This window comes from Pleurodeles waltl, chromosome 3_1 (assembly GCF_031143425.1).
Source record: "Pleurodeles waltl isolate 20211129_DDA chromosome 3_1, aPleWal1.hap1.20221129, whole genome shotgun sequence".
NCBI lineage: Eukaryota > Metazoa > Chordata > Amphibia > Caudata > Salamandridae > Pleurodeles > Pleurodeles waltl.
The window spans coordinates 1,678,796,822-1,678,817,272 of NC_090440.1; positions in this window are offsets into that span (position 1 = coordinate 1,678,796,822).

Sequence of the window (20,451 nt, forward strand, 5' to 3'; positions counted from 1 at the left end):
GACAGATGAAAAGTCGTGATCTGGCAGTGCTGGTGGTCTGAATGTGGCGCAACTGCCATAGTCGTAATGTGGCTGACAGACCACCACATTGGCAGCACTCTGACCTCCACCCCAACCATGTAGGATGAGTGACAAATCCAAGCAAATACAAAAGGCTTCCCTTACACCAGTCAGTGTACTTCAAGGTCCATGGGACAAACTAGATTTGGATATTGTGGGCTCCATCAAGGCCTTGGGTGTCCAAAATAAGAATATTTTAATTGTCATAGATTATCACTCACACTGGATTCTTATAAGATTTGTCAATAACATTAACACATTTGGAATCCCAAGCACACTCATCACTAATAATAGGGTTCAATTTTGCTCTGATGAAACAAGAAGTTTCATTTCAGGATTATCCACTCAGCATGTGAATACCCCTTTGTACTAACCCAATGCAAATGGTTTAGTGGAGAGGGCAAATAGAATGCTATAGAATCCACCAAGCTGGGCATAGATGTGAATAGGCCCATTGTCCAAACAGGTAATGAAATGCTTTGATCCTATCACACCACCCTAAATAGTGTATTAAGATTCTCTCCTTTTGAATTACTCTGAGGAAGACGACCAATTTCGAAATTATCTCCCAGGTTGCTATTTAGGGATAGAGCAATAATGAAGGATCAGAATAGTATAGTGAATAAGATCACACATCATCAGGTTAAGTACAAACAATGATATGGATGTGAAACCACAAGAATGGACAGAAGGACTATGGGGTTTGTTAAAAGAACTAACAACAGTCATAATAAATGTGATAAGTTTTACAAACCTGCAAGAATCAAGGAGGTCATTTGCAATGTGGTGATTCTGGAGCATGGACACGAGTGGAACATGAAGAGGTTAGTTCCCTGCCCCACAAAACATATACCTTTAGGGTCAAGCATTCCAGGCAAGGAAGACTGTGTTCCATTGTTCAATAAACAAGACAAAAGGAATTGGCAGAAAGATTACATGGTGCATTAACTTCTTTGTCTTTCTTAGAATGAGTTAGCAGTATTTTACTGCAACTACACAATATGCAATTCCTTATGTATTTCCTTTAAATGTTTAAGCACTTGTAACCCTGATGCAGTTTCTGATATGTTTCCTTCAAATGTTTACACACTTGTAACCTTGATGCAAATGTCATATTTCAAAGTATTTAAAAATTGTTTATCATTGTGTCAGTATCGGAGAAGTGTTGTATCTTACCCATATATTTACCTGTAGCCTTAACCCTACCTGTTGGTTCTTCTCAGCTTCAGTTTTCGTTTTACCTCCCCCCCCCTTTTCTTACTCAACATGGTATGTACCTTTAGAATTAGGTGAAGGCATTCAAGATGGAATGCTGGGCGAAAGACCAGAGTGGAGTAAAGAGAACAGGAGCGTTAGAGTGGCGAGCTGTAGATTCACCATATGGACTCAATCAACTTCTCTGTCTTACCTTGGAGATCTTCTCATATTCCTTACAATAATAAGCATTGTTGAATTCGTGAATTATACAATAAAGCAAAAAATCCATGACTTTAAGCGGTATAGTACTAATTGTTCACAATGGACTATATAAAAACTACAGCATACTTTCTACCCAGCAACTAATTCTAAAAATGAGCACAAGATTTATTACTCTAACATGCAGCACATTTTGCAGTTGCAAATTAGATGTCAAGACAAATTCTGCAAAACATAAATGTTTATTTCAAACTTAGCAAACAAGCAGCATGCTTGTAAACATGTTGACTGGAAATGTTGCTAAGAATATTTAGGAACATATGTTCAAACATTTGAGGCAGTGCTGAAAATAAAATTTCTGTAATGCATTGTGTTGAAGGGAGAGAGTCAAATAGCACCATATGTTTAGTACGGTGCTGTTTCTTTAACCCCAAGGAGTATTGCAATTTAGGCTGCCTTGCACCCACACAAATACCCTTGCACCGTAGTGAAAGGCTGTGTAAATGATGTGAAGCATATTTTTGTGTTGGAAGTATAAACTTATAACATTAAATTATATTCTTTGACATACGTAAACTCTTATCAGATTTCCAATGTGTACAGTACAGTGCAGGACACAGGTGAATCATGAAAATAACTTAGAATAACATACAAATTATTAGAAATTGGGCTATTGGTTGACTTGGGTGTGATTCCTGGTCAAGCAATAGCCACAGAGTACATTTTAATAATTTATTTGACACTAAAGGAGGGTGGAGCCAACAAGATGGCTGAAGAGCTCCGTCCGGCTCTGTGAATAATCCTGTAAATTGCAACTAATATCCTGAGCATCCTGCCTGGAAAGTAGATTGAGGAGAAATGCGTAACCCACAATGTATCCACATATAAGATTCCAAACTTGCAGAAGTATAGTAATATATATCAGGTTGAGTCAAGATGAGAGGTTCAAGGAAGTTTTCTTGTGGTTTTGGACAAAGAATCGTTGATAAGTGAGCATAAAGCTGACATGTGTTTCACCCCCTGTGGCAGGTTTGCCTGGGGCTTTTTCAAGACTGTAAAGCATACATAATGGTAGGGTCAAGATGGGATAAAATTATGGGAAGCAAGCATGTTAGTTCCTTAGGTGCAATAAGGAAAGAAAAAAGTACCATGATGTCTCCAAAGAAATGCAGTGCACTGTGATGAACCGCATACCTAATAATAAGTCATCTGAGAAAATTCAGCATTGTGGAAATACGTTTTGGTCGGTTAGAATATTCATTCTGTGTAGGAAAATGTTTGTATGGTATAATAAACAGTTCATATTGCTCCAATATAATGCAAAAGAATATGATTTATATGGTATAGCGATATGACATATATAAGGTGAACATCTATGGCGGCGGTTGGTAAATCTAACCCAAAATATGTATAATACAATACCCCTTTACTGAACGAGGAAGCCTATCAGTACCCATTTGCGAGAATTTTTGGAGCCAAATACCTCCTCAGGTATGGAGGTTAAAACAGGCATCGAATGAAACAGGAACATGTGCTGTCATGAAGCTTATTGACCACATATCGTAATTGACAATTTACAGGGTGCCCCCAAACATCATGGTTGGTAATCGGTAAGTATTTGCGCTGCAAGGAATTTTGTAGAGTTTACTTATTAGAAAAGCGGAACATCAAAACTAGCATCGGAGTCACTTACCGGTTTATGTGGAAATCGTTTGGTAACAAAGTATCTCGGGTTAAATCCCGTCTAGCGAGTTGCGGTGTGCCAGTACAGGTCCATGTTAAATATGTTCCGATATCCTGATGTGGACCTTGTCATGGCCCTGTGAGAGAACATACTAGGTGTAATTTGACAGCGGCCATGTTGGACTAGTAAGTGTGTTAAGAACGGATTAAAGTGTACTTCCTAATGAAGAAAGAATGTGCCTGTCTTGTGATTAGTACAAAAAGACATACAAAGACATAAAAAGGGTGTATTTTCTATGTAATAGCTGTGGAAAAATGCAGAACTGGGCCCAGTGTGCAGGTCAAATGCAAATATTGACAATTGATCACATGGAGAGGGAATAACAAAAAGATACATAGTTCATCATGGCTCAGCGAGAGTATGAAGGACGCCAAATACTGGTTTTCCCAGACTACACCCAGAAGGTGAGGAATCTAAGAAAATCCTTTATGGACGTCAAGAAAAAGATGCAGGACTTGAATCTGCGCTAAAGCTTAGTATTCCCGGCTAAACTCAGAGTAATTCATAATAATAAGGTCCATTTTTTCACTGATCCACAGGAAGCAAGTGAGTGGGTGGGCATGGTGTCTCCGCAGTTAGGATCCCATCTTGTCCCGAAAATTGGCAGACCTGAAGCTGGATGGGACATAGTGTATGGAGACGCAACCAGAAACAATCAAGGGGCGTTAACCCCTCCCTGGCATCAACTGGCAGAGTTACTGTGCAACCTGATGGCACTCTGGCTACTGAGGGAGACGACATGTATGAATAGAGCACCTTTAGAGGTCATCCTGACTCAGATACGTACACTACAGGGGATGCTCCGCCTTGACATTGTTGGAAAATTGAGTTGTCTGTAACAGTAATGTTCTTGTTGCAATGGGGGAAACTGCATTAGATATATAGATGTAAAATGACAGCGTAGCAGTTGTAATTTGTTTAAAATGTCTGGACTTATTTTAGCCTTATGTGAAAATCTATCATGACGAGCTGCTGGAAATCCTACACTAATGTGTGGGCTGGCTGGCTCCATAGCCCCACAGGGGTTCATGCGGAGTTAGGACTACTAGAAGCACAGTCTCATGGTTTGGCTCGGTGATGACCTCAGAGGAAGCGTAATGTTACAAGGACTGGTTTACATAATTGGTTAACAGGGTTATAGCTTGTTCTTATCATTTAAGGGGCTAAGCTGGGGAATGTTCTTTCTTTGGTTCTTAGTCTACAGGTTGAAAAGGGGGATCTAATGCTTGTAATGGATTCTGAAAATGTGCATTTTTCAGTCATGATCTATAGGATGGCTTTCCTTGAGACATACACTAGGTTGTACTTATGACACAAACGTACACATTAATGTGCAAGGTTTGAGCCAATTGGATAAGTGTTGCTGGGTACATGCCGACCTTAAGCGTTATCATGCATCAATAGCAATGCTGCAGGAGACTCAAACTTGGGGAAGCTGTATTCCTAGTCTCCAAAAATGCTGGAGAGGCCAGCTTTATGTGACCTCTTATTCTGGTTTTTCTTCGGTGGGGTGGATTTAGATAGCCTCTGGGGTTCCATTCCAGCACGGTCATGTGCTGGTCCCAGACATGTGGTAGTGTTTGGGATACGAAATGTTTGTGAAGTATGTTTGATAAACATATATGCCTCTAATGTGGACAGTAGGACTTATTTTAGGGATGTGGTCCAAGCTGCCTCCCCCTGGCAGAGATTATGTTGGCAGGAGACAGCAATTGGGTTCTGGATGGCACACTGGACTAGGACCCCCCACGACAAAACACGAAACCCCACCTGACCAGACACCTGGTAGATACTCTAAAAGAACTTCAGTTAAATGACATCTGATGACATAGGAACCCCACTTTAATGGAGTACTCCTGTTACACACCCGCAGCGAGCACCTACAGTAAACTGGAATACTACTTTGTGTCCGAAACACTGTCCCCGCAGGTGAAAGCTATTGCTTACTTAGCCCATTACATATTGGATCACTCCCCGCTCCAAGTTAAATTGAGTGAAGCATAACAAAGGCCTGTGGTCGCGATGTGGCGTTTACATCCGGAGGCCTACACTGATGTACTCTTTGAGAAGACAGAGATGGACTGACGCAATACTTTGACATAAATTGGGGAATGTCCACAACTAGGGGCTGTGACTGGGAAGCGATGAAGGTAGGGATCAGGGGACTCTGCCTGCAGGCCACCTATTGTGTTATGTATTTGCTCAAAAAATATATTTTTGGGCATGAAGCCAAGCTCCAGAACTTGGAGAAATGTCTTCCTACACAGAAACAGTGTGGGAATGGCAGTAAGCTCGACGAGTGCTATTAGATGAATGGTGATGATTGGAAAGGCATATTTACATGGCCCACTGCTATCGTCTGCATGTAGAGGGTGATAAGGCGGGCGCGTTGTTGGCATATCTGCTAAAGCAACACTCTGACCTCAAGCCGGTCACTGCACTGGTGGACGTTACAGGCAAGAGAGTATGTAGCGGACAGCAATTAATGAGTTAGTCAGGGTACACCTTGACAAGCTCTATGCTTGCCCAGTAATGTGCCCCTAGATACTGACACTGCTTTCCTAGATGAAATCACACTTCCTCAACTGACACAGGACAGCAGGCCCCTATTAGATGCTCCCATCAACCAAGATGAAATACAAGTTGCCATAAAGCACTTAACAACATAAAAAACACCCGGTTATGATGGACTCCTGGCAGAGTTTTATCAAAAGTATGTTGACATCCTCTCTGAAAAACTACTAGCGGTGTACCAAGAGGCGACCGTCTGCGGTAGCTTACCAGACTCAATGCAGGAGGCATGGATGGCTTTATCCCTAAGTTGGATAGAGATCCAGCAGATCCAGCTGCATACAGGCCATTATCGCTTCTAAATGTGGATGTTAAAATATTAAGTAGTATCCTGGCAGGTGGCCTTCTTCCTGATTTGGCCTCATTTATTTATGAAGTCCAGTGCAGTTTTATTACCCATTGCAGCACGATGTTTAATCTTCGTCACCTCTCCCATATTTATCATACCTCCCTACAGTGGAAGATCCCAGTAGCGTTTGCACTCCTAGACATAGCGCAAACTTTTGATTCTGTGGATTCGGGGTATCTATGGCAAGTTATGGCTAAGTTGGGCCTCTGACCGAAATGTATTGCTTGGGTTCAACTCCTGTATAATCCCCTATGGCCCGTGTGCAATCTGGGGACGTAGTCGTGGAATCCATTCAATTGAGACAAGGGACACGGCAAGTCTGTTGGCTGTCCCCCCTTCTGTTTGCTTTGGCAATGGAGCTGTTGGCAGCTTTCCTACGAGTGCTATTAAACCCCTGGGCATTACGCGTTGGAGAGACTACGCATGTGGTCTCCTTATATGCGGATGACGTACTAGTCTATGTGCGGCACCCAGAATCTTCAATCCCCATTCTGTTAAGTGCCCTATGGAAATTTGGGGAGTGTACTGGGCTCCTGGTAAATCTTCAAAAGTCCTACTTGTTCCCGATGGGTGCTGTAGCCGGGGAGCTGATTGACCCCCCTCCCGGCGGTTGTACTACCGTGGAGATCTGAGGGCCTTCGCTACATCCGAATAAGATTGGCACATACCACTGACACATTCTATGACCTTAATCATGGAAGGGTATTAGAGGGATTGAGAATCTCCGTTAGATTTTGGAAAGAGTTGTCACTTTCATTGATGGGTGGAGCAGCCATTATGGAGATGGTTATACTGCTGCAGTGCCTATATGGTCTGCAGAATACCTTGTACAAAGCACCCGGATCACACTTTGCACATTTAGATATCCTAATACCAGAGTTGTTATGGGCTAACAGGAGGAACAGAGTGAGCCTTCCTGTGTTCCGGCAAACGTTGTAACGTGGAGGAATTGAGCACCCTCATATGGAACTTTATTATCTTTCCTCCCAACTGCAGCATGCAGTACATTGGCTCGACCCTGACAGTAACTGGGAGTAGAAGTTTTTACAGGGATTGTGTGAGGAGTATACCCAATACGTCCTGTTGCTGGGGAACCGGGCAGAGCGGGGAAGGGTCCCTTGTATAGTGCAACAGGTCTGTAATGTATGGACCCGTACAGTGTCATGCATGTTGCGAGGCAACCCATACTCTAGGGATGCAGTAATATGGGATATGCAGGCATTTTACCATAGTTGCCTTGGATATGTCTATGAAGAAATGGAGGGATGGGGGTGTGACATCATGGGAGATCTTTTTCTTGGGAGAAATGTATCACCCAACAAGATGCAATGGAGGCTTTCCAGTTGGGGTGGGACCAGTTCCTATAGCAAGCTATAATGGCGTCGACGGCTCGTGATTTATGGCCCTGTTTTCCTGACAAACCTCTGGCTTCGGTCACTTTGACTGCACTGTTGTCCCTGGGAGGTGGACAGAGACTGGTTTCCCATATTTATGGAAACCCTGAGAGATGATATCCCAAGCGTTACACCGACTGCACAGCGTGGGCGGGGGGCAGTACTAGATGAAGAGGGTGCAGCATCAGAGTGGAAACACATGTATTAAGGTACTAGGCCTAGTAGATAAATGCAAGATTGAAACTTATAAAACATAACTATAACCATCAGACATATCTAGCCCCAAGCATGCTTCATTGTATATACCCTGTGTGTTCCTCTCGGTGCACACACTGTGCTGCGGGTCGGCAGATTTCTTTCATATATTGTGGCAAATTAGTGCACTGGAATCATACTGGAGGAGTAGTGATGGCCTTGGAGAAAGCCACCACATGGAAACTGGTACATACCTCTAGGGTGATACTGTTGGGACTGCTTCCTCCACCAAAAGGGAAAAAACTAAGCCACAAATTTATACTGTTGGGACTCTTGTTGGCAAAACGTCGTATTGCAATCACATGGCTTAATCCTGTTCCCCCCAGGTATGTGGACTGGCTCCAGAATTTCTCCGAATGGGCATAGGCGGAAGAGATTAGGATGAAACATGTCCGAACAGATGCGAAACTAGCAGATGACATAGTGGCTTGGACACAGATGTTACAAGATCTTAGAGCACCAAATACCCCGCCAGGTATTGTAGGAGATGGCTAACTTAATTGAATATGCCTGGCCCTGTTGAGACTGAATGAAGCACGAATGGGTAGGAGAGTGTATTCAAAATCAATTAACCTTGCAGGTAGGGAGGCTGAAAGCAGCGGGTTGCCTCTTGGGTCTAGAAATACAAAATAGAACGTATATGAGGTATTGAGTGTATAATGATGTCAAATTGACTGAGAATTACTATGAGCAGTAGAGGGGGTGGGAGGCGTGTTTGGGATTTTACCTCTTTCATTTGTTTGCAATCATGTTGGCTATTGTCTGAATTTCTACAGAATGTTAATATAACAATCATATGATGTGCTGATTGTTTGTGGTGTGATGCTGCATAAAATAATAAAAACATATAAAATAAAATTTGACACCAAAACAGCAAAAATCAAATCAGTAGAACTGGAGGTATGAATTTCTAAAGTTTTTAGTGAAAACTAGCACCTAAAAGATTAAAGCCCTAACTGCGGACATCTAGTCATGCGAGATCGCGTCAAAGTCGAAAAACATAGCCGACTACAATGGAGTGCAGTTCGAATACAAGGAGTCGAATGGGCCCGGTCAGCACTTACCTTCGGACTTGGAAATATTTCTGAGAAGAAATGCTCTGAAAAGGTAAAGTTCAGTGAAGCAAAACTGCAGGAGGTATCTGAAGAGAGATCATCATCGCCGGATAGCCTTGGGTCAAAGCTGTGGTGGAGATTTCTACAGTTGGACTTAGGTGGTCATTATGACCCTGGCGGTATTATAACCGCAGGGCCAAAATGACGGGAGCACCGCCAACAGGCTGGTGGTGCCTCCCGGTGTATTTTGACCGCAGCGGTAGCGCCGCGGTCGCACCGCCAGGGCCGGCGGTTTACCGCCACAATGGCCCCGGCGGATGTAATCCACCAGGTCAGCGCTGCTTGCAGCGCTGCCCAGGGGATTACGAGTCCCCGACCGACAGCCTTTTTCTGGCGGTCTGAACCACCAGGAAAAGGCTGGCGGTACGGGAAGTTGTGGGGCCCCCTGAGAGGGCCCCATTCGGCTTTTCACTGTCTGCTGTACAGACAGTGAAAAGCGTGACGGGTGCAACTGCACCCGTCGCACAGCCGCAACACGGCCGGCTCCACCTGGAGCCGGCTCCTATGTTGCGGCCGTGATCCCCGCTGGGCCAGTGGGCGGAAACCAGGGGGGATCTCCAAATGGCCGCGGCGGGGGTGCGGCCGCATTGGCGGCCGCATGGCGGTCAGATCTTGGCGGGCGGCTCATGCCGCCCGCCAAGGTCGTAATGACCCCCTTAGTCTCTGAAATGGAACTTAAAAATCTTCAGCAGGAAAGTGAGCCTAGGGTGCTCTGCCAGGCCTGTGGATCCAGTGGAACTGATGCATCTCCTCTGCTATGTGGCGCCACCCGAAGCCGAACTGACACAGCACCTCTTCTGCGTTGTTTGGATTCAATGCAAAGACCTACATAACATCGTAGGTAGTCTCCTCATCAGAACTACTGCTGCATGACATATCCTTGGCGCAGCCTCTCGTGTCCTTCGTCAACAACAGCTCTGACGATGACACCAGATTCTGCATCGCAGACTTGTATCTCCTCTGAACTGATGCATCGCCCTACTGCGCAATGCATTTCCAACACTATACTTCAAATCAAAAGCCCTCATCGATGCGATCCTCAACAATGATACAGAACCTCGCATTGCAGCCTCGCCACCTCTCGGAACTGATGCATTACTTTGGGTGTGTGATGCAGCTTCGACGCGGATCCCCACAACGTTCTGCAAAACAGGGTTCAATTTACTCTGGTGAGTGGGCCTAACTGTGTCCCTGCAGCCGTCCTGCACTCCATTACAGTTAACCTGAACTTGTGACTTTGCCACGGTGTGACGCGACCAGATATCCACAAGTTGTCTCTTTGAAGTTTTACAGATCTCTGGTTCTGAGTACATTTTTGTCATTTTGGGCTTGCTTCATTTATTACAATTACCCTATTTTTTTAAACTGGTCTGGGATTCTTTTGTGCTGTTTTTTTTAGTGTGTTATTGCTTGAAGTGTTGCACAAATACTTTATACATTGCCTCTGAGTTAAGTCTGATTGCTCTGTGCCAAACTCCCTGAGGGATGAGCATAGGTTAATTTAGGGTGTGCTTGTGACTTCACCCTCAGAAGAACTGGGTTACTGATTGAGAAGGGTTTAACCACCCTCAACCAGTAAATGAATTTGTTACACAATTTCAATCATGCTATTTAACACACATTATATTACATACAATACATGATTTTAGCATTAAGTGCAAGAATAATATTTAAAAAAAATTAATAAATGTTTCAATTTGTGTGTTAAAATATAAATTAGAATAAATAAACATCCCAACTTATCAATTTCACAAGCAAGATAAATATTGAGATTGTGTAGAATGGTGTGGAAGGTCTATCTCACAGGAAACCATGTTAGCCAAACATTGTTGGACCTGCTGCACAGATCTCTGGACATTACTGATGCTAAAGAGCAAGTTAATTAATAACATTTGAAGTATTAAAGTACTAATTAATTAGGTAAAATGTGTGCTGAAACGTATGTCATGTAAAATGACAAAAGTGTTGGACACCATAAGCAGTATACACAACTAGCAATCATTAATTTTTAATGTAGAAATGTTGTGTATTTATTAATATGAATTAATATGAACACTAATTCACCTCTTTCACCTCTGTGGACATGGACCAGTATGTTACTGGCCCAACTCACACGAAAGGCCATACTCTAGACCTTTTTTTAGTAATATCCCTAATCTCACCTTTTCCTCCTCTCTACCTCTACCCTGGAAGGGATCACTATTTAGTGTCACTTATGTTTCCCTATGATGCTCCTAGAGAGACGCAGCCCAGGTGCACCACAATGGGTCGTGCTTGGTCGAAGTTGGTACCTAGCACTTGGCATATGGCACTCTGTGCTTCCCCCTTAGTCAGTGACTATGCCTCCATTAATACGGTAGACCTGTTTAACAAGTGGATTTCTACCTCTTTGAATTCAGTTTTGCCTTGCAAACTGAGGGAGAAAAAACCTGCCCATAAGTCCAGTCCCTGGTTTTCGTCATCTCTATTAGACCTCAGAAAGAACTGTAAAAAATTGGAGAGAATATGGAGAAAAGATTATAATCCTTCTGCTAAAGAAGCCCATAGATCAGCTATTAGATCTTACCATCATAATATCAAGGCAGCACAAGCTCTATATTACAGCAGTAGAATAGAGAATTCGTCCACTTCTCAGAAATAAATCTTTCAGATCTTTAAGGAGCTCACTATACCCCCTTTGCCGCCCTCCCCGGTGGAAGCTTCTATTACACATAATAATGTATTAGCGGCTCACTTTCAGGACAAGATTAACAAGATATACTCCGGTTTTCCTTAATCTCCCTCTCAGAATAACCTCTTGGGGCAGGAGATGAATTTTCCTACGGGTATGATCCAGTTAACTAATGTTTCCCCCCTTACAGGCACTCTGATTCGGAATTTTCTTGCCAATATCAAATCGGGCTCTCCCCTGGACCCGGCCCCTCCCTCCATTCTGTTGAAGGCGGCAGATATTGTTGTTGGCCCTTTGGCAGAAATACTTAATAATTCCTTGTCCTCCGGTATTTTTCCTAGCTCCCTTAAACATGCAATCATAAAGCCTCTCTTAAAAAAACCTAAGCTGGATCCCTCCGTCCTGGATAATTATCGACCCATTGCTCTTCTTCCTATTTTGGCAAAAATTCTGGAGAAGCACGTGAACCTGCAATTGACCAGGTATCTTGAGAGCCACGATCATTTACACCCTTCTCAAATGGGTTTCAGAACTCACCACAGTACGGAATCGGCTCGGCAACTTCTAGATCAAGGTGGTCATGCTGCTATTATCCTTCTTGATCTTAGTGCAGCATTTGACACTGTCGATCATACTCTTCTCCTTGATAGACTTTCCAAGATATGGTTATGAGGTCCAGCCCTTGCCTGGCTCTCCTCCTTCCTCACGGGAAGATCCTTCCAAGTCTTGGATCGCTCTTTTTTGTCTGACGTCAGGTCTCTATCCTGTGGAGTCCCGCAGGGTTCATCTTTAAGCCCCACTTTGTTTAACACCTATTTGTCATCCTTGGCCACAGTAGTCGCTCCTTATAGCCTTTCTATGGTCACTTATGCTGATGACACGCAATTGGTGGTATCCCTCTCTAGTAGTAGGGACTCGCCCTCTGCCAACCTGGCCGACTGCATGAAAGATATTGGGGACTGGATGACCCTGTCTAAACTGAAATTTAATGACAGCAAATCAGAGGTAATGATTGTAGGCAATGGCACCCCTACCGCCCCTATGGCAATGTACTCAGAGGCTTTTAACAGCCTGCCCCCTCCAATAACACAGGTAAAAAGCCTCGGCTTTTTGCTTGATCCACGCTTAACTATGGAGCCGCAAGCTAAAAGAATCTCCTCGATCTGCTTCGGCTTAATTAGAAGTCTCAGGAAGATTCTTGGACTTCTGCCGTTTGCTGCCAGAAGAATTCTTGTACAAGCCCTAGTTCTCTCTCGCCTGGACTATGGGAACTCTCTATATCTTAGTTCCCCAGATTATGTAATAAAGAGGCTGCAGGTTACGCAGAACGCTGCAGCTAGACTTTTCATGAATACCCCAAGGCATCTTTCTGCTAAACCAGCACTTGCAGCTCTTCACGGGCTCCAGATTAAGCAGCGCATTCAGTTCAAATCTTTGGCCCGTATTTATACTCCGTTTGCGCCGAATTTGCGTCGTTTTTTTCGACGCAAATTCGGCGCAAAACTAACGCCATATTTATACTTTGGCGTTAGACGCGTCTAGCGCCAAAGTATTGGCAAATAGCGTCATTTTTTTGCGTGAACGCCTTCCTTGCGTTAATGAGATGCAAGGAAGGCGTTCCCGTCTAAAAAAATGACGGCGACGCAAATGCGTCGTATTTATACTCCCGGGCAAAAATCACGCCCGGGAGTTGGCGGGTCAAAAAACCCCGCATTTGCGCCACTATTTAACGCCTGGGTCAGGGTAGGCGTTAAGGGGCCTGTGGGCTCAAAATGAGCCCACAGGTGCCCTCCCCTGCCCCCACGGACCCCCCCTGCCACCCCTGCCCACCCCAGGAGGACACCCAAGGATGGAGGGACCCACCCCAGGGACATTCAGGTAAGTTCAGGTAAGTATAATTTTTTATATTTTTTAATTTTTTTTGGGTGGCATAGGGGGGCCTTATTTGTGCCCCCCTACATGCCACTATGCCCAATGACCATGCCCAGGGGACACAAGTCCCCTGGGCATGGCCATTGGGCAAGGGGGCATGACTCCTGTCTTTACTAAGACAGGAGTCATGAAATGGCGTCTGGGCGTCGTAAAAAAATGGCGCAAATCGGGTTGAGGCGATTTTTTTGCCTCAACCTGACTTGCCCCATTTTAAGACGCCCTAACGTCATTTTTGCCCAACGCCGGCGCTGCCTGGTCTACGTGGTTTTTTTCCACGCACACCAGGCAGCGCCGGTCTGCTTGCGCCGGCTAACGCCATTCCATAAATACGGCGCCCGCATGGCGCTTCAGAATGGCGTTAGACGGCGCTAAATTTTTTGACGCTAAACTGCGTTAGCGCAGTTTAGCGTCAAAAAGTATAAATATGGGCCTTTGTGTCTTGTTCATAGAGCCATACACAATAAGGGTCCCCTTTCCCTTAGAAAACAGATCTTTCTTTACTCCCCCCTTAGACCTCTTAGATCTCGATCTTCTCGACAGGTTTACATCCCTTCTGTCAAGAGATCATGGGGCGGCAATTCGTTCTCCATCAGGGCTGCTCGGCTCTGGAATGCCCTGCCCTTTGAATGCCGTCAGGAATCCTCTGAACTTCTCTTCAGGAGGAAGTTGAAAACCATCCTTTTCTGCAGTTAAATCTGCTTTCTTTGGCTCTTCTGGCATTCATGGTGTACAATAGCGCTGGGATGCCTTCGGGTAGCCATGCGCTTTACAAATTTATAAAACTAAACTAAACTAAACTAATGTGATTAGAAATAATGATTATTAGATTTAATTGTGAATTTAAATTGTTTTATTGAAATCGGGCCTACATGAAATTGACTAAAGTTAATCCTATGTTTAAAGGCCGGTATAATGTCTCTTGTCTCAGCAGTTTCTAGAAGCTTACTGTTCATTGTTCATTTGTTTGCTGACCTTTCAGAAATGTCTTTAAATTGTTTTAGACAGATAGTTATTGAAGATCCTGTGTAATTTGCATATTGTGAGAAAGTTATGTTCCTCTGCTGTAACATTTGTGTTGCTTTTCCTGGGATGAGATAATGTGTACCCAAGGACAATATCTTCAGTGCTCATGTATAACCTGCAACATTTGTATTTTACTGTGGAAAATGGTGACTGATGGCAAAAGAAGACGGTGCTATCATGAATGCAAAAAATGAGGAAAACATACTTCTGAAATGTGTAGTAAAGCTCATTGGACGTGATCTAAAACACCCCATCGGCTGTCCAATGGTATTCTAGCTAGTTGCTTTTTTGCTTTTTAATATAGCAATGTTTAGTAGTTCAGTTGTTTAGATGATGATTTTCCAGGGTTGTTAGTAATTCTTACTCTCAATTGGTGAGATAACGAATTATGACCTTAGATTTCTGTCATTGACGGTTCAGATACAAAAAGGCCAAACATTACTGAACTGTGCCCCTTGTTCATGTCCTGTTCGAGTAAAGACCGAAGATGCTCTACTGATGAAGACTTTACTGTTTGCTGTTCTAATCCATTACGGAGAGGTATAACTAAATGTTTGTTTGTCTTTTTACAGGTTTTCTGTTCTCTCTCTTCTAGAAATCAAATCTAACCACATCTTTTTTAAGCGCCCTAGCTAGATGTTTTCCAAAATAACTTTTGTCTCCTTTTCTTTTTGCATGTATGTGTCAACATCCACCTCTAATTAGCGTAATAGTTAAGGATGTCATATTCAAAATTGGTTCAAATTAAATTGAATTGTCATTAATTCATCTGTGCTAGCTAAATGTATTCAGTTTCTGTCTTCCACATTGTTTTATTGTTGTTTGGAATTGTTATTCTTGAGTGTCCGATGCTTAATGCCCTAGTTATGTTAACTTTTTTAAAGATGTTTCGGTCAGCCTGTGTTCCTCCTATACCTGTATCTTTTGTTTTTTCGTATGATTAACGTGACTTTAGCGTTGTTAATCTAAGTTAATAAATGATTGAACTTTAATAAACTGGTGTGGTGATTCATGGGAACATGGGTCATGATGCGTGAAAATTAATGACTCTATAATTAGATGTGATTGTTTAAACTTACTTTGAATTGATGTTTAATGTTGTTTAGGACATTATCACACTCCTATCTGAGTCAAAAGGTTCAAGTCGACCTCTGTGGGAAATAGATGGTTACCCTATACGTGTCACTCTATAAATAAAATATCAAAAGAAATATAAGGCTGGGTGGGCCCAAAGAAATTGGGAGCAGAGTATGGTTTTGTCTAATTAGGAGGGAAACGTCCTGTTTTTGATGGTTATATGTCATTTACAAAGAATTGGAAAATTTGGTTTTACCAGTGCTTGTTGAATTTTTGAAATTTTGAAATTTGATTTTGCCAATCCTTGCGTATATGAAATTTGGTTTTGACAATACTTGTATGAAGATATTCCCAGTGTTCTTAGTGTGATTTACGGTTGGGATAGGGTTTTCACTTGTAGTGCTTTAGCAAATCGCCGGGGAAATTGTGATGTTTGAGAGGAATAGGGAGTTTGCGTACTCCAATGTAGTTCATTAGAGAGTCATCGAACTTTAAGGATGTATGTATGGAAGACCTCATACTTCAATTAAGTGTGGTGCTTTGTGCTTAAAAATTGCCCACGTACTTGTTGGTATACAGACCCTGCATGGTCTAAGGCTCCGGAGTATTGAACAAGTGTAGAAGAAACTTGGTTGTTGATGTTGTGGTAATTTGTCTGTTTTGTGTGGTCAGTCGGGGATGGTTGATAAAAATTATTCACAGAGTGTGAGTTATAAGGAGTGTTAGTTTGACTGTTTTGGTGATTCCTGATTGCAAAAGGAGGAATTGCTAGAAATTTTACTTGCGAATCAGAGAAAGCTGAAGTTGAACAAGTAGCTATTAGACCAAAAAGCTGCAGTCGAAAATTCCGTAAGGCTTCCGAAGTGATTGTGTTCCCTACCTGTAGTAGGCAGCCAAATTGGTGTGTCGATTTTTCTTAGTGCTCACAATATTTTGTATTTAGTTTTGTGTGAATTGAGTTTGAAGAACAAGCCGCTAGGCTTTGTCAGCCGCTGTGCTTGTGAGTATGACGTCACTAGGTCCGTGCTGGGATTGGTTGGTTGGTGAGTAGGAGCAGCAAAGGGATTGGTGGACATTAGAGCTTCATTATGGGTTGAGATAAACAAGTGAAAGGATTTTGGGATTGAATTACTTAATTCGTAGTTTGAGTCAAATTAAAACTGAAAAGTGACATTTTCAAAGGGTTGAAGAGTGTGCTTAGGGGAAATGCTTTTATTCTAGTCAGAATAGGGGACATTTGTCTGCAGAAGGTACACCTGCAGATATCGTAATTGAAGAGAAAGGTACTTCAGCATGTGTTTGGTTAAAACAATGCGCAAAATTAAGGAGAAGGAAGGGACTTTAGCGTTTCCTGCCTATGCAACATTTAATTTGAAAATTTTAGAGAATTTAAGGGGAGTGCTGTATGAATTAAAGCCCCCTCCGAGATCAGCACGATTTTAAGCTTTAGATATTTGGGAATTAGTATCCAGACAACAAGATAAATAAAAATTTGAGAGACGAATGAAAAAAGCTGAGAAGACATTATTAGAGGCAAGGTTGGATGATGATGAGAAATATTATAGAACAGAAACTTTACAGGGAACTGGAATGTTTCCTGCAGTTACACAAGAGAAAGAGAGCAGTATCAGACAAAAGACTAGATGAGGCAAAGTCAGATGAAGCTAGCAAATCATTGACTTATGATGATGACTCAGAAGATGATGAATTTATAATTTAGTTACTAAGAAGTCGTCTTCCACAGTATGTAGCACAAGAATTAAGTTCAAGTACTACTAATCCCACTACAAGTGCATCAGCACTAGCACAGCCAGTACAGATTTCACAGTCTCCTGTTGTGGTAACACAAAGTCAGATACAGTTTGCAACTAACGTTCCTAATATTTCTGTAACTCAGACTCCTATGATTCAGACTATAGCCTATAATTTATCCTACTGTTCCAGTTGTACGTTCTGCACCAAGTATTACAGTACCAATGGTGCCACCGCAACCAATGTCACTGATATATCTACAACAGATACCACAGAGTGTTCAAAGTCCAGTGATAGTTTAGATTGAGTCTACACCTAGTTCAGTAATGACTCTAGTGCCAACACAACAGAAGTATACACCTATAACAATATGACAGTCAAGTGCTTCAATACTTTCAGGACAGGGTTCTGGAGTAGTTCACTCAAGAAACCAGAATGCAATTTCAAGTCCAGAGGCATTGCCAATTCATGTTACAATTGGCCCTGTTATGCCATTGTATGCTCATAGAAAGAATAATGTACAGAATATTTTTAAAACAAATGTAGAAATGGAAAGATTAAATACATAAGCTGTAATAAAGTCTCCGAAAAATCTGACTCAGATTTTTGACAGAACAGGTGCACTGATTGATTTGACCTATCCTAATACAATTGGAGAAATCTGATTCCATTTCAAAGTCGAATTCAAATTAATTTCTGATGACACCTGAGAAACCGTTTATTACTTCAGTGTCAAATTTGAATAATAATATTTCATTGCAAGGTCTATCAGCTCAACAATTAACAGACTGGTAGGACAAAATGGGAAGTGGAGTGAAGACAAATACTGGAGACAAATCCCTGAACCTGGCAAGACTTAAATTAGAATTAAATGAAATGATTGCGGGAACACTTGAATTAAACAGAATTAATTCATATGATGAAGATAAATTATGCTTCATGTGTAAAGATGTTACAAACAGAGCAAGAATAGCACACCAGAAGTTGTCAGAACCTGCAGAAAAATAAGGAATTGAACTAGATAAATCGAGGCCACTGAAAAGAAGCTACAAGTTAGAATACGATGTAAAGGGTATTGAGAATATGAGAATACCAGGAATGAAAATTCATATTAAAACATGGGGACCATTAGATAAATGGGAAGGCAGATGAGTAAAGAAAAGACATCAGAAGAAAAAGGTGTATGCACATTCAAATGCTGATGTGCAGCAGACTGATAATCCAGTAAAGATATTACCAATGAGAGAGATTCCTGGAGGGAATGATGCCATTGTCCCTTGGAGTAGGAGTGATATTTTATCATTTACAAATAATTACTTGAGACTGAGAGAGAAACCAGTGGAATGGTACCAGCAGACAGAAAGATTTGGGAAGCTCGCAAAATGCCTGTGGGAAGATTTAAATACCCTGTTAGTAATGGTGGTTCCAGCTGATTTGTGGGTTGAGTCCGAAAGAAATGTTGATTGGCCAACAAGAAAGCCTCCATGAGATCCAGTTATAGGTGCACTATCTCCTGATGTAACGAACAGCTATTGCAAAGTGATCACATTTTTTCAAACAAGAACATCCCCCAAAAGTATTGATTGGCAGAAAGTCGATAGGACAGGAAGCAAAAGATTCAATACATGCCTACTATGAACGGTTATTGCAGGCATTCAAACATTACAGCGGTACAGAAACAATTGAGCCAAAAGACATAGGGGGGTTATTACAACTTTGGAGGAGGTGTTAATCCGTCCCAAAAGTGACGGTAAAGTGACGGATATACCACCAGCCGTATTACGAGTCCATTATATCCTATGGAACTTGTAATACGGCTGGTGGTATATCCGTCACATTTGGGACGGATTAACACCTCCTCCAAAGTTGTAATAACCCCCATGATTCCTTTTGTGTTCATATTTGTTGAAGAGTAGAAACCTGAAGTTAGTAGCACGCCTAAAAGTAATTTTATTTGCTGGCAAGCAAAACCAGTTGATGGAGTATTACAGTTAGCAAAATACTGCAGTGATGAGACTGGCATGAAGCACAAGAGATTGAAGGAAAAGGCAATGGTGATGCAGATTAAAGCAGCACAGTCATGAATGCAGGGAGTTTTTCCGCAACAGGGAAACATGCAAGTGTTTCAGAACCAGGCGAGAGTTAGAGGACGTGGTGGTAATGGAACACATGTTGTCGATTTATCACACTTCGAAGGGCTCGGGCATTGGAAATGGCAGTGTCCAAAAGTGGTGGTGGTGTTACACAGATGAATGAAAACAATATTTTCCCAAATTTGAGAGGTTCAAGAATAAGAGGTCCAAATTTAAATGTCTAGAAAATTAATAATCAAATCCAGATTCCTCAGCAAATGTAAACTTCCCAATAAATCCAACTATTACAGGTGCCACGTTTTCAGGTGTAACAGCAAATGCGACAACAGACACAAATACCAATGATATCACAGCAACAAGTGCAGATACCTCAAGCTCCAATGGCACAACAGCAGCAGGTGATGCTTCCTCAGCAGAACACAGGTCATAGATCAAATCAAAGTAAAAATAATCAAATGGTACAGAAAGGTACATTACACAGTGAAGATGAATCGAATGATGAGTTGATGAGTGAGAGTTTGGATGAAGAAAAATTTGTGTTAGCAGCTTCATTGGAGGTGGATCAAAAGGGTCCTTATGTTTCTGGTAGAGGTATGCGTCATCAAGTATCATTCCTAGTTGATACAGTAGGCTACACGTTCTACAGTAAGTACTGCAGAAGTTCCTAATGTGCCACTTTCAGGGAAAACTTGTGCAGATTGTGGGAGTTGCAAATCAATTCCTGACGAACCCAATTACTAAATCGATTCCTGGGAAAATTGGCAATTTTGAAGGCTTGCACAAATTCATAGCCTGTGACTCAAGTCGAGTTTCATTATTAGGAAGAGACCTGTTGTGCAAAACAAAATGTTTGATTACCTGTACAAATGATGGAATTGCTATTCAGACGAATAATGATGATGATGATGATGATGATGATGATTCACCTATGTCAATTGAAAGTGATTCAGTTATTGAAGAATTTACACTGATTGGTTTTTATCCTGCATTTACGGAAAA